Source organism: Panthera onca, chromosome D2, assembly GCF_046562875.1.
Source record: "Panthera onca isolate mPanOnc1 chromosome D2, mPanOnc1 haplotype 2, whole genome shotgun sequence".
Taxonomy (NCBI): Eukaryota; Metazoa; Chordata; class Mammalia; order Carnivora; family Felidae; genus Panthera; species Panthera onca.
Genome location: NC_138349.1, coordinates 45,693,090 through 45,705,618, shown reverse-complemented (window position 1 = coordinate 45,705,618; position 12,529 = coordinate 45,693,090). Strand labels below are relative to the sequence as shown.

Here is a 12,529-nt window from a genome sequence, read left to right as displayed (position 1 = left end):
GAAGTATAGAATTGTGATGTCTCCAGCTTTGGTTTCTTTTTCAGGATTGCTTTGGCTATTCGGGGTCTTTTCCGGTTCCATACAAATTTTAGGATTGTTTGTTCTAGCTCTGTGAAGAATGCTGGTGTTATTTTGATAGGGATTGCTCAAAACATAAATTCTAAATACTTTCACAAATCACCCTTTTTGAGTGATCTCTTTGTAGTCAGGATACTGGCCAATTCAAATTTAGTTTTGAATATTTCAGGGATCATAGAGGGAAAAGAAAGTAACATTTGAAAATATTTAGAATTTAGTAAAATTGAAATAACTCCAAATTTTAATTTTTCTTATGCAGATATATTTCATATATTAAAGTTATCAATAGCTATACAGTCCTCTGTAAAAGGCAATTACTATATACATATTCCCCAACATTCTAGAGTCAGCACTATTACCTCCCTATATTTTGTTGTTATTGTTTACAGTTTGGCCTGGTTTGCTATGGATATACTTTATATCAATTCTGAAAACATGATATAAATTATAAGACCAACTGCTGTTTTATCTCCTAAAATTTTTAAAATGTTTTTTATTTTGAGTAAGGGAGAGAGAGGAGAGAGAAAAAAGCTGGGGAGGACCAGAGAGAAACAGGGACAGAGGATCCGAAGCAGGCTCTGTGCTGACAGCAGCAAGTCATGACCTGAGCCAAATTTGGACATTTAACTGATTGAGCCACCCAGACACCCCTCCTTCTAAAAAATGTTTAAAAAGTGCTTCCAATTAATCTACAACAGTACCTTTGAATAAATGTTCCATGTGCCTCTTAGATTTGAAATTTCTTACAACATTTTGAGGGAACTGATAATCTCTCAAGCCTCATTTGCACTCTTATATAGTCAATACTTATGAATGCAACTCAGTAACAAAAAATAATAAAATTCTGTTAAAAAAGTCTTAACAATAATTTAAAAAATAATATAGTTCCATCTACTAGTGAACAACTTCCTTTCTTATGTCCTGTATAGCTCTACCTTGCTGCTTTGAAATAGGGAAATATGAGATGGCTATCACTCTTCCAGTGACAAATATTGGCTTTAAGGCCATCCAATTTTTAAGTTAATGCTGTATTTCTACACCTTTCCGCATAAAACTTTTCACTTTGTCTTCAAATCATATTAGTCGTTCTCAAAGACATTTCACACAACAATTTAACTCCACTTATGTATCACTAACAGCGCACTTAGCTAACTGATATGATGATGGCATGAACAGCTATGTTCAAGTTGAGCAAAACCTAGCAGGGACAACTACATCATGGCTGTTTCCTGGCTAAAAACAGTTATGAGATTCATTTAAATTTCACAAGTTTTGATACGTGGAAAACATGGAGGTTGTAGTCCATAAAATATGGTACTTTTCCTTATTTCTTTCCTTCTTATTTCTTATAGACCATTAATTTACTGTTTGATCACCAATAATTCCTAAATCTTTTCTAGCACTCGTAATTGCAATCTCTTTATTGGAGTCATTCATCTAATAATATTTTTAATTTTGGTCTCTATGTGACAAAATTTATGTAGTATTATATGTATATGTACAAAGGATACGTTTGTTGTTCCCCCATATTGAGACAATATGTTTCTTATTCAAAGAATAATATATAATATATGTTATAATGTTATATATAATATATATTATATATAATATCATATATAATATAATTCTGGATGTTTAAATTTCACTGTAATTGATCTAGGGTTTTTTGTTTGTTTGTTTTTATTGTATCATTTGGCATTCTGAATAGGATGACCACAAAACCTATTATAGCTTTTGAGTAAACGTTCCCATGGATTTTAAAGAAATCGCAGCCACAGTATGGAGGGCCGATGTACAGAAAATGGTTCAATGCTATTTAAAGAGATTTAGATTGATTTAAAAAGTTGAGTTTTAAAGGTTCAACTGATTTTAACAATCTGGTGATAATGGGCAGCACAGACAGAAATCATGTACTGCCATGCTAATGTACATTTGTATATTCATCATTTATATCATCATGAATGCTTATGGTTACTCTAAATGTGTGCATATAAAACATATGTAAATTTCTACAATTATACCTTATATTTGGATTGGTACAAGTTTGAAAATTGATTGGATACCAATTATGAATTATATGTGTCCCATAGCTCATTCCAAAAATGGTTCTGCTGTGAAGGTTTCTTTATTAGGTATCAGATTTCTCTGTACCATAACACTGTGCTCCACCAAAATTTGTGTCTGTATCATCATGACAAAAAACAATAATCTTCAAAGGAGGGCTATTTAACCTTCATTTGCAATGGCATAAACAATAACGTCAGATGTTTCCTATTTAACGGAATGGAATTCCAGACCTTCCTTTGATACAGCATACTGAATGACAAATCAAACCATCATTAGAATTAACCTAATTTTTTATTCTAAGTGGCTGCTGACAGTGCTACTGTCACCATTATTGCCAAGATCCCATTCTGTTAAAGGAACCAACCCCAGAAACACCCTCCCCCCCACCATTTGTTGGCATCTTACTAATAACTCACCCCTTAGGAAATCTCCTTTGCACTCTTTAATCAAAACAGCACTGGAGATCATCAGCTTAAATTATGGTCCATTAGCCCTTGGGATGTGGGTAGGAGAGGAAAGAGGAAAGGGTGCCCTAGCAATCTATTAGTCTACTCATTTTTTCCCTCATAATGATAGAAAGCATTTCTGTCTTGAATTCTAGTAGGAATTCATGAAATATTTTATCATTAATTATGTTAGTGGCTATTGGCAGAGTTACAGATCTTTTATCATTGTGAGGAAATATTCTTTTCCTGGCCCATCAAGTATTTTTTATTCTTCACATGGGCATCAAATTTCATCAAAATGTTATCAGAATACATGGATATGATACTGTAGTCTTCCTTGGCTCTTGAACTATATTGTTTATTTTAAATTTTTTTAACATTTATTTATTTTTGAGATAGAGAGAGACAGAGCATAAATGGGGGAGGGGCAGAGAGAGAGAGAGGGAGACACACAATCGGAAGCAGGCTCCAGGCTCTGAGCCATCAGCCCAGAGCCCGACGTGGGTCTCGAACTCACAGACTGCGAGATCGTGACCTGAGCTGAAGTCGGGCGCTTAACCGACTGAGCCACCCAGGCGCCCCTATATCGTTTATTTTAAAACTGTTGCTTCAATTATTCCCCTCCTTGTGTGTATCCATCTTTTAATGTAACAATGTGAGTGTAAGCACAAGGAAGAGTCTGGACCAGACTGGAGCTGGGCAATCTCCAAACATGCAAGAAAGTCCCACCAAGTTCAGCAGAGCCCACCCTACTGTCATTCCTCATTGACATTACTCATTGATTCCCGAGCAATATTAAATGCATATTACTTTAAACAACAAAGTTTTGGAGTGGTTTGTTGCACAGTAAAAGCTAAATAGAGAATAATTGACCATATACTGTTATAGACACATGTACACATGTGGATAGATGTATGTTGCACAGAAAATTATCTAAAAATATAAAAGCAAATTGATGTCAGTAGTTACCCCCAGGATAACATATAGATGTTTTAAATGTGTATGTACCGAAGTCTCTTAATATCTTCAGGTGTGATTTATTTTTAATCTGATGCTTACTTCTTTTGGATACCAGGTTTATATAAATAGCTTTAGTTTCTTTAACCCTAAACTGTGATAAATTATATTACAATAATAGACTAACCAGTATCAAATCATATGTTCATTCTCTGTATATTTCTCACTATTCTTTCAATATAATGCTGGATTATGTTTGATATTTTCTTTTTTAAGATTTAGGGTCTTGATATTAAAGGATACTGGTCTTGGGTTTTCTTATTTTATGCTACCTTTGTCCCCTTTTGGGTTTTAGAGTTCTTTAGAAAGGAACTGGGAAATGTTGCATCATCGTGTGTTTTACGTCTGCTTACTCCTCCTCCTTAGGGCATTTATATTTCTCTTTTTTGTTGTTCTTTGTTTTGAAATGATTGCTACAGATCTGTATTATTCAATTTTGCAAATGAATAATTTGCAATAATAAAAATATATCTGTAACTTTCACTACAATTTTCTTTTATGATAGTCTGCATTTAAAATGTATAATTTCCTCCAACTTTGTTTAGGCTACTTTTATTGCTCTCAGATTTATGAGGATATGTTGCAGTTTTGTGTTCAGAGAGAAGACCTGAGTAGGAAGGCCTGAAATTTCACACAGAATAAATGCCTTAAAATCTTTTTTATTAAATTTTTTTAATGTTTATTTATTTTTGAGAGAGACAGAGACAGAATGCGAGTGGATTAGGGACAGAGAGAGAGGGAGACACAGAATCCGAAGCAGGCTCCAGGCCCTGAGTTGTCAGCACAGAGCTCGACGCGGGGGTCAAACTCACGAGCTATGAGATCATGACCTGAGCCGAAGTCAGATGCTTAACCGACTGAGCCACCCAGACGCCCCTTAAAATCTTTATGCACATATGAAGGTGGATGACCCAGGAAGGAATAATCAGAATATCTTGTAATCTAAGCAGATGATGTTGTGTAGGAGTGCACCCAATGTGCAGGGGTGATTATTAACACTAAGAACAGCCATAACACTAATAAAATGATCAATGTATACCCATTATACAAATACATGTCAACTACCTAATATGTTTTAGTCTTTTTCATAGCACCAATGATAAAATTCCAAGATAAAAAAGTAGTCTCATTCAAGAAATATATATTTCAGTAAGGCAATTAAAAGTTACCTTGTCACAAATTTTCCTATGAATATGTACTCTACTTATACACAGATAAAACCTAGCATGAAATGTTTATAAACCGCATTCTAATAGGAGTTTCCATTTAAAGAAGCTGAAGTCCCAGCAGTTGGTCTCGGTTGAAATAACAAAATCTTAGTATCTGTCACTGATATTTAGGAATGCTATATGAGGTTTTGAACCCTCAAAATATACTACTTAGAGGTTGATGGTGTCAGTAGTAATTGTAAAAGATTCGTGTATGCAATATCTCCGTGGGATCCTTTCAGCAAAGAAGGATTTTCCTAAAGAGGGAAGATGCAGAGGCAGGAGGTAAGGCTTCATATCAACAGGTTCTGTGCCTGGGTGATAAGCATTAAAGCAGGATCGGGTGTTCTGAGGAGGTATACAAAGCTATGCATAAGCAAGGCCATGATTTTCACTCATGTGGTGATTTGTAGGCTGGGTTTCACCACAGTATCAGTGAGGGCATCATGTCTGGTCCAGGTGCTGATCCCACCAGGCCTGGTCCAGGCTCCACCTGGGTTCCATCCACGTATCCTATTAGTCATGCAGAGCTTGCTCCTCTGCAGTTCCCCAAGCCCACTTCCTACTATCAGAAGCTGCATTGCCAGCATCTCCATGTGAAATGTGACAACATATCTCCACAGAAGACCTGCCAAGCTTGAACCTCGTAAATACAAAAATCAGAAGGGGCCTATAACAAAGTCTAAAACGAGATGGTTTCACAGGTGAATTTTACCCTTTATTTATTTTCATTATTAAAACATTTTTTTTAATCTTTTATTTATTTTTGAGAGAGAGACTGAGTGAGCAGAGGAGGGTCAGAGAAGGAGACATGGACTCTGCAGCAGGCTCCAGGCTCTGAGCTATCAGCACAGAGCCCAATGCAGGGCTCAAACCCATGAACCAGTAGATCATGACCTGAGCTGAAGTTGGATGCTTAAGTGACTGAGCCACCAAGGCACCCCAAATTTTACCAAACATTTAAAGAAGAGTTATTCCCTATTATTCTCAAACTATTCCAAAAGGACAGAAGAGAGAGGAAAGCTTCCAAATGTATTCTATGTGGCCAGCGTTATCCTGATATCAAAACCAGATAAAGACACTACCAAAAAAAAGAACTACAGGCCAGTATCTCTAATGAATATAGATCCAAAAATTCTCAACAAAATATTGGCCGGCAAACCAAATGGAACACTATTTTAAAAAATCATTCACCGCAATCAAGTGGGATTTATTCCTGGGATACAAGGGTGGTTCAATATTTGCAAATCTGTCAACATGATATATCACATCAATGAGAGAGAGGATAAAATTCACATGATCATTTCACTAGATGCAGAAAAATCTTTAAGTAGGTTTATATGAAACATAGGTCAACATAATAAAGGCTATATAGGAAAAACCAACAGTGAACATCATACTCAATGGAGAAAAACTGAGAGCTTTCTCCTAAGGTCAGAAACAAGACAAGGATGTGCACTCTCATCACTTTAATTCAACATCATACAGGATAGGCATCCAAATCAGCAAGGATGAAGAAAAACTCACTATTTGCAGATGGCATGGTACTATATATAGAAAACCTGAAAGACTCCGCCAAGAAAACTGCTAGAACTGATAAATGAATTTAGTGAAGTCACAGATTACAAAATCAATGTGCAGATCTGTTGCACTTGTATAGCAATAATGAAGCAGCAAAAAGATAAATTAAGGAATCAATCCCATTTACAACTGCACCAAAAATAATAAGATACCTAGGAATAAACCTAACATAAGAGGCAAAAGACCTTTATTCTGAAAGCTATACAACAGTGATGAAAGAAATTGATGACGACACAAAGAAATGGAAAGATATTCCATGCTCATGGACTAGAAGAACAAATATTATTAAAATGTCTATACTATCCAAAGTAATCTACACATTTGATGAAATCCCTATCAAAATACCAACAGCATTTTTCACAGAGCTAGAACAAACAATATTAAAATTTGTATGGAAACACAGATGACCCCAAATAATGAAAGCAGCCTTGATAAAGAAAAGCAAAGTTGGAGGCCTTACAATTTAGGACTTTGAGTTATATTAGAAAGCTGTAGTGATCAAAACAATATGGTATGGGCATAAAAATAGATACATAGGTCAAAGGACAGAATAGAAAACCCAGGATTGAACCCATAACTGCATGGTCATTTAATCTTCAATAAAGCAGGAAAGAATATCCAATGGGAAAAAGATAACAAATGGTATTGGGAAAACTGGACAAAAGAATGAAACTGGATCACTTTCTTACACCATACACAAAAATAAACTCAGAATGGATTAAAGACCTAAATATGAGCCTTGAAACCATAAAAATCCTAGAAGAGAACACAGACAGTAACTTCTTTGACACAGCCATAGCAACTTCTTAGTAAATATGCCTATGGAGGCAAGGGAAACAAAAGCAAAAATAAACTATTGGGACTACATAAAAATAAAAACTTCTGCACAGCAAAAGTGAAAGACAAAACTGCACAACAAAACTGAAAGACAACTCAACGAATGAGAGATGTTTGCAAATGACATATCTGATAAAGGTTAGTATCCAAAACCTATAAAGAACTGATTCAAGTCAACACACACAAATAATTCAATTAAAAAATGGGCCAAAGACACGAACAGACATTTCTCCAAAGAAGATGTCCAGATGGTCAAGAGACACATGAAAAGATGCTCAATGTCACCAATCATCAGGGAAATAGAAATCAAAACCACAATGAGATATCTCCTCATACCTGTCAGATGGCTAAAATCAAAAACACAAGAAACGAGTGTTGGTGAGGATGTGGAGAAAAAAGAACCTTCTTAGATTCTTGGTTGGAATGCAAACAGGGGCAACCACTGTGGAAAATAGTATGGAGGTTCCTCAAATAATTAAAAATAGAATTACTATTTGATCCAGTAATTCCAGTAGTGGGCATTTATCCAAAGATTTCAAAACACTAATGCAAGAAGATATATGATCCTCTATATTTAATGTAATATTATTTACAATAGCCAAAATATGGGAGCAACTCAAGCGTCCATGGATAGATAAATGAATAAAGAAGATGTGGTATATATATGTACGATGAAATATTACTCAGCCATTAAAAATAATGAAATCTTGCCATTTGCAACAACATGGATGGATCTATAAGGTATAATGCTAAGAGAAGTCAGTCACAGAAAGACAAATACCATATGATTTCACTCAAATGTGGAATTTAAGTAACAAACAAGCAAAGGGGAATAAAAGGAGAGGGAGAGGCAAACTAAGAAACACTCTTAACTGAAGAGAACAAACTGATGGTTACCAGAAGGGAGGCGGGTGGGTGGGGATAGGTGAAACAGGCGAAGGGGATTAAGAGTATACTCACCTTGATGAGAACTGAGTAATATATGGAATTGTTGAATCACTAAACTGTACACCTGAAATTAATATAACACTGTTAACTACACTGAAATTTTTTTAAAAAAAGCTTATTATGAGCTTTCAGAGGAAAGGAAAAATGAATTACTGGTGTATTTAGCAGTCTATGAAACACAATGTACTCTGTACCCTCAATCTCCTTCTAAGCAGAGTCCCTCAGAGGGATTCTTATACATAACTTCCCATGCTTTCCGTCACATGAATCTGTTAATCCGCTGGGATGGATTGTACCATCTACATCTGGGTCAAAGAGGACTAGTGATGGGTCAGTTGGAAGGGAAAGTTTAAGAAATAGTTTGGCACAAGAATGCCCAGTGGGGTGTGCTTTGAAAATGGATAGTGAATAATGTGCCTCATCAGATTCTCTTAAGGAATGGTGGTCGGAAATGAGTGGGAGAAGGAGAAGAGGGTGTGTGTGTGTGTGTGTGTGTGTGTGTGAGAGAGAGAGAGAGACAGAGAAAGAGACAGAGACAGAGACAGAGAGAGAAAGATCAGTCAGAGTAGAGAGAAAGGAAGAAAAGCAGTAGAAACTAGGACAGGGTCTGAGAAAATAAAGTTATAAATATAGATACATTCTTCTAATAGTATGCCAAAATGAATGACAAGGTCAACAAAACTGCTTTTAAATTCCTAGAATTTCTGTAGTTAGTAGTATAATGCCAGCTATTGTTTACTGAGTTCTTTCTCTGTGCCAGGCACAGTGCTATGTTTTGACATACATCATTATTAAATTCTATAGCAGTCACTAGTTTTGCTGTTGTTGGAGCTGTTTTGGTACTTGAAAGGTGATGAGCACCATTTCCATTAATATAAGGCCTGACCTTGACACTATTGAAAGAGATCCCTGAGCTTGACGACTTCCTAGGGCATTCTTACAAGTCTCCATCATCTGAAGGACAGAAGGGTGTCTCCACTCCTAAAACCTGAAATCTCCTAACATACTGGAAATTGATGTTTTGAAAGAAAAGTAAGCCAAGGCACAGGATGCTGAATTGGTTGTTATCACTGTTCCTTACATGAGTAATGAATCAGTTAAATCCTTCACTGTCTCAAGAAATCACCATCTGTTCATTAGTCTTTAATTGATGTAAGAGATGTTTCAAGAAATCTCCAATGGGAAACAATTCTGGCATTCACAAAAACTCGATGTCAGATTAGTGGGTCAGCTGAGCAGACGGTGCCAGGGCTATTCAGCATCCAGGGCAGCTGCTGTCCTATCTGGGCAAGGTGGCCATTCCCTCCACTGTACGAATCACAAATCTGCCAGGAGCACTCAAGCTCCTGATGTCTCTGCATCAGATAGTTTATTCTGGAGAGGAGGTTTGGGAGGTGGGAGCTGAATGTAGCAGAAGGCACAATACATCTTTCAACTTCCACAGTACTCAGCGGGCACAGGCAAGGGTGGAAAAAGGTTTTGGTAAAACAAAATAAAATCCCATCAACTAGCTACAAATTCCAGATGGCAAGTTTATACCTCTTTGTAGGCATTTAGGTAAAGTCAAAAGGCCAGAGACTTGATTACCATGTGTAGAAATATTTTATTTTTGTCAAGAAATTTTACTTCTTGAGGGGAAGATCTAGGTCCTGTTTACTTCATCTCATTTCTTGGTTCTATGGAGCAGTGGAGGACATTTCTTGATTCCCTATTGATTGTTGCTCAGGAATTTCAGAGTCCATGCTGAAAGCACTAAAGCAATTCTTAGAGTAGTTTTGACCCCAGGCAAAACTGTGAAGTAAATAAAGCTGGGTTTAAAGCTGTTTATATTCCCTGTTCGGCTGCCTCATTATGAACGTGTATGTGACTGTCGGCATGTGGGCATCATGGTTATTACAAGGTGGTACCATGGGCCCTTGCTCTCTCTCACCCTGCCTCCATCAACATGTAAACTGCATGCCAATAAATTTCATATATTGAAAAGATAAATAAATAAATAAATAAATAAAAATTAAAAAAATATAAAAAAAAAAAACGAAAATAAACTGCATGCCAGTCATTGTTCTACAATCTGTGGATAAAGGTGCGGCAAAACCCAGACACTGCCCCTTCCCCTCGGACAGCATGGATTCTAGTGTGGGGACAACACATATTAAATAATTGATCTTACACTGAATGGGTAACTCTAAACAGAGATGAGTCCTCTGAAAGAAAGAATTACAGCTCAGGGAAATAACAAGACACTGGGAATTGCCTTCTGGCAACAGAAAGGGGGGCAGGAGGGATGGAAAGGTAGAGGCTAAAGGAAGGCTTACCTGAGGAAATGAAAAAAAAATGACACTTAAGCTGAAATAATGCAAGGCAAATAGGGAAAAAAAAAAGTAGGTAAAGCTTTGCACAAAACGTCATTCCAAGCAGAGGAATGGACATTTTCAGAGTGCCCTGAGAAAGCAGCATGGTATAGAAAGGTTCAAGTAAAACTGTGCAGAGTAACAGTACAGTTAGAAATTGGAGATTCCAGAAAATGTCCTAATGCACCTGTCCCATACCCTTAAAAAGCAAGCAGGCTGAGGCGCAAACTAGCTATATTGACTTACTAGTGTGCAAAGCATTTTTACATACTTATATTATGCCCTCTATGTATTGGTGGTCAGAAGAAAGGGAAAGGATGAAGCATTTATGAAGCAACTACTACATGCTTGGACTTGATGTGCATGCCCTCATTTAATCTTAACAGCAATGTGAGAGGAGAGTGCTATTCTTTGTTTCCACATGGGAAGGCATAGCCAAGGCAGTGTTCCCAAGGTCTTGTCTAGGAATTTTGCACATGTATCTATATGATGGTGAAGATTCTTGCAATATCTAGTGCTAGAAGGAGGAAGAAGATATACAGCAGTGGGGACTTGTCAGTGAGTCTGAGAGATCTTGCCATGAGCTTGAAAGAACTTCTACTTTAAGCAGGATTAAAAATAAAGGCAAGAAACAGCACAGGAGTAAATATGTGTTATGTTCTCTGTTCAATACATAGAAATACTGAAGCTCATAGCATAACATTTCTGTTCTGGGAAATGAAAACAAAGCAAACAAAACAAATCCTTTGAGCAGCAAGGAGAGATGCGTGCAGAAGAAACCGTCCATTTCACAAATGTCCTGGAGGGAGGCGGCTGGGGGATGAACGAGCTGGAAGGTGCATGCTGGAAACACTGCCTCTGCCTTGTGAGTTCAGAAGTGACACTGTAGCCCTAACCCACCACACATTGACGGTCAACAGTCACATTCCAAGATGTGTTAAGGAGCAGGACTTCGGGTGGTAAGCCAGTATCCTAGAGTAAGCCCAGAATGAACACGTTCTAGGCAGCAAGGGGCATGTTTTTAGGTAGCTCTCAAACACAAACATTTTCTTCCTGAGAAAGAGCAGAAAGGTCTAGGCGACTTGTTCCCTCCACAGTGCTACAGCCCACAGTCAGGGACACAAACCCTGACAGTGACAATGACCTACCTGCTCTGTACAACCAACATTTGCATTTGCTTAGTGTCCAGATCCCAGAAGTGTTTGGGGAGAGCAGTGGCTAAGTGCTATAGAAAGGGGGTTATTTTATAGTTTGGGTTGCCAGATTTGGCAAATAAGAAAATACAACTAAATTTGAAATTCAGGTAAGCACCTCATCATTTTTGAACAGTGAATTCTGTTTTCGTTTTTTAATCTGAAATTCACATTTAAATGGGTATCTTTGTGAGTTTGGGCTACTATAAGAGAACACCAGAGACTAGGTGGCTGAAACAACAGAAATGTATTTCTCATAGCTCTGGAGGCTGGAAAGTCTGAGATCAGAGTGCCGAGGGTTGGGTTCTTTTGATGTCTCTCTTCCTGGTTTGCAGATAGCCAGCCACCTTTTTGCTGTCTCCTCACATGGCCAAAAGCAGAGAGAAGAGATGCAAGCCGTCTTCTGTCTCTTTATATAAGAACACTCGTCCCATCAATGAGGGATGAGTTTGGCCCAAAGGCCTTATCTCCAAACACCATCATACTGGAAATCAGAGTTTCAACATAGGAACTTTTGGAGGATGAAAACATTCAGTCCATAGCACTGGCATCCTGGTTTTCCTTTGCAACTCTATGTATAGTTCACTCGGAGGCAGACTGAGAAACCTCTGTACAGGAGTGAAAAACCTCCCATGGATCAATCCAGAATACGGAATGGCAGAGGCTACAGCTGATGGAAGATGGGAGGGTATCTTCCCATTTGGTGCCAGCAAGAGGCAAAGCCCTATGTGGTGGTTTTCAGGGAAGAGATTAAGGGGGGAGAGCATGACATATATTGAGGAGTGTGGAAAGGGGGACCAAAG

The 12,529-nt window shown here is 37.5% G+C and overlaps 1 protein-coding gene across 1 annotated transcript in view; it reads right to left on the bottom strand.

Annotated features, from left to right (window-relative positions):
* The window catches only part of LOC144613236 (uncharacterized), a 715,514-nt gene that overhangs the window by 72,137 nt on the left and 630,848 nt on the right, over window positions 1–12,529 (bottom strand). The window lies entirely within an intron of this gene.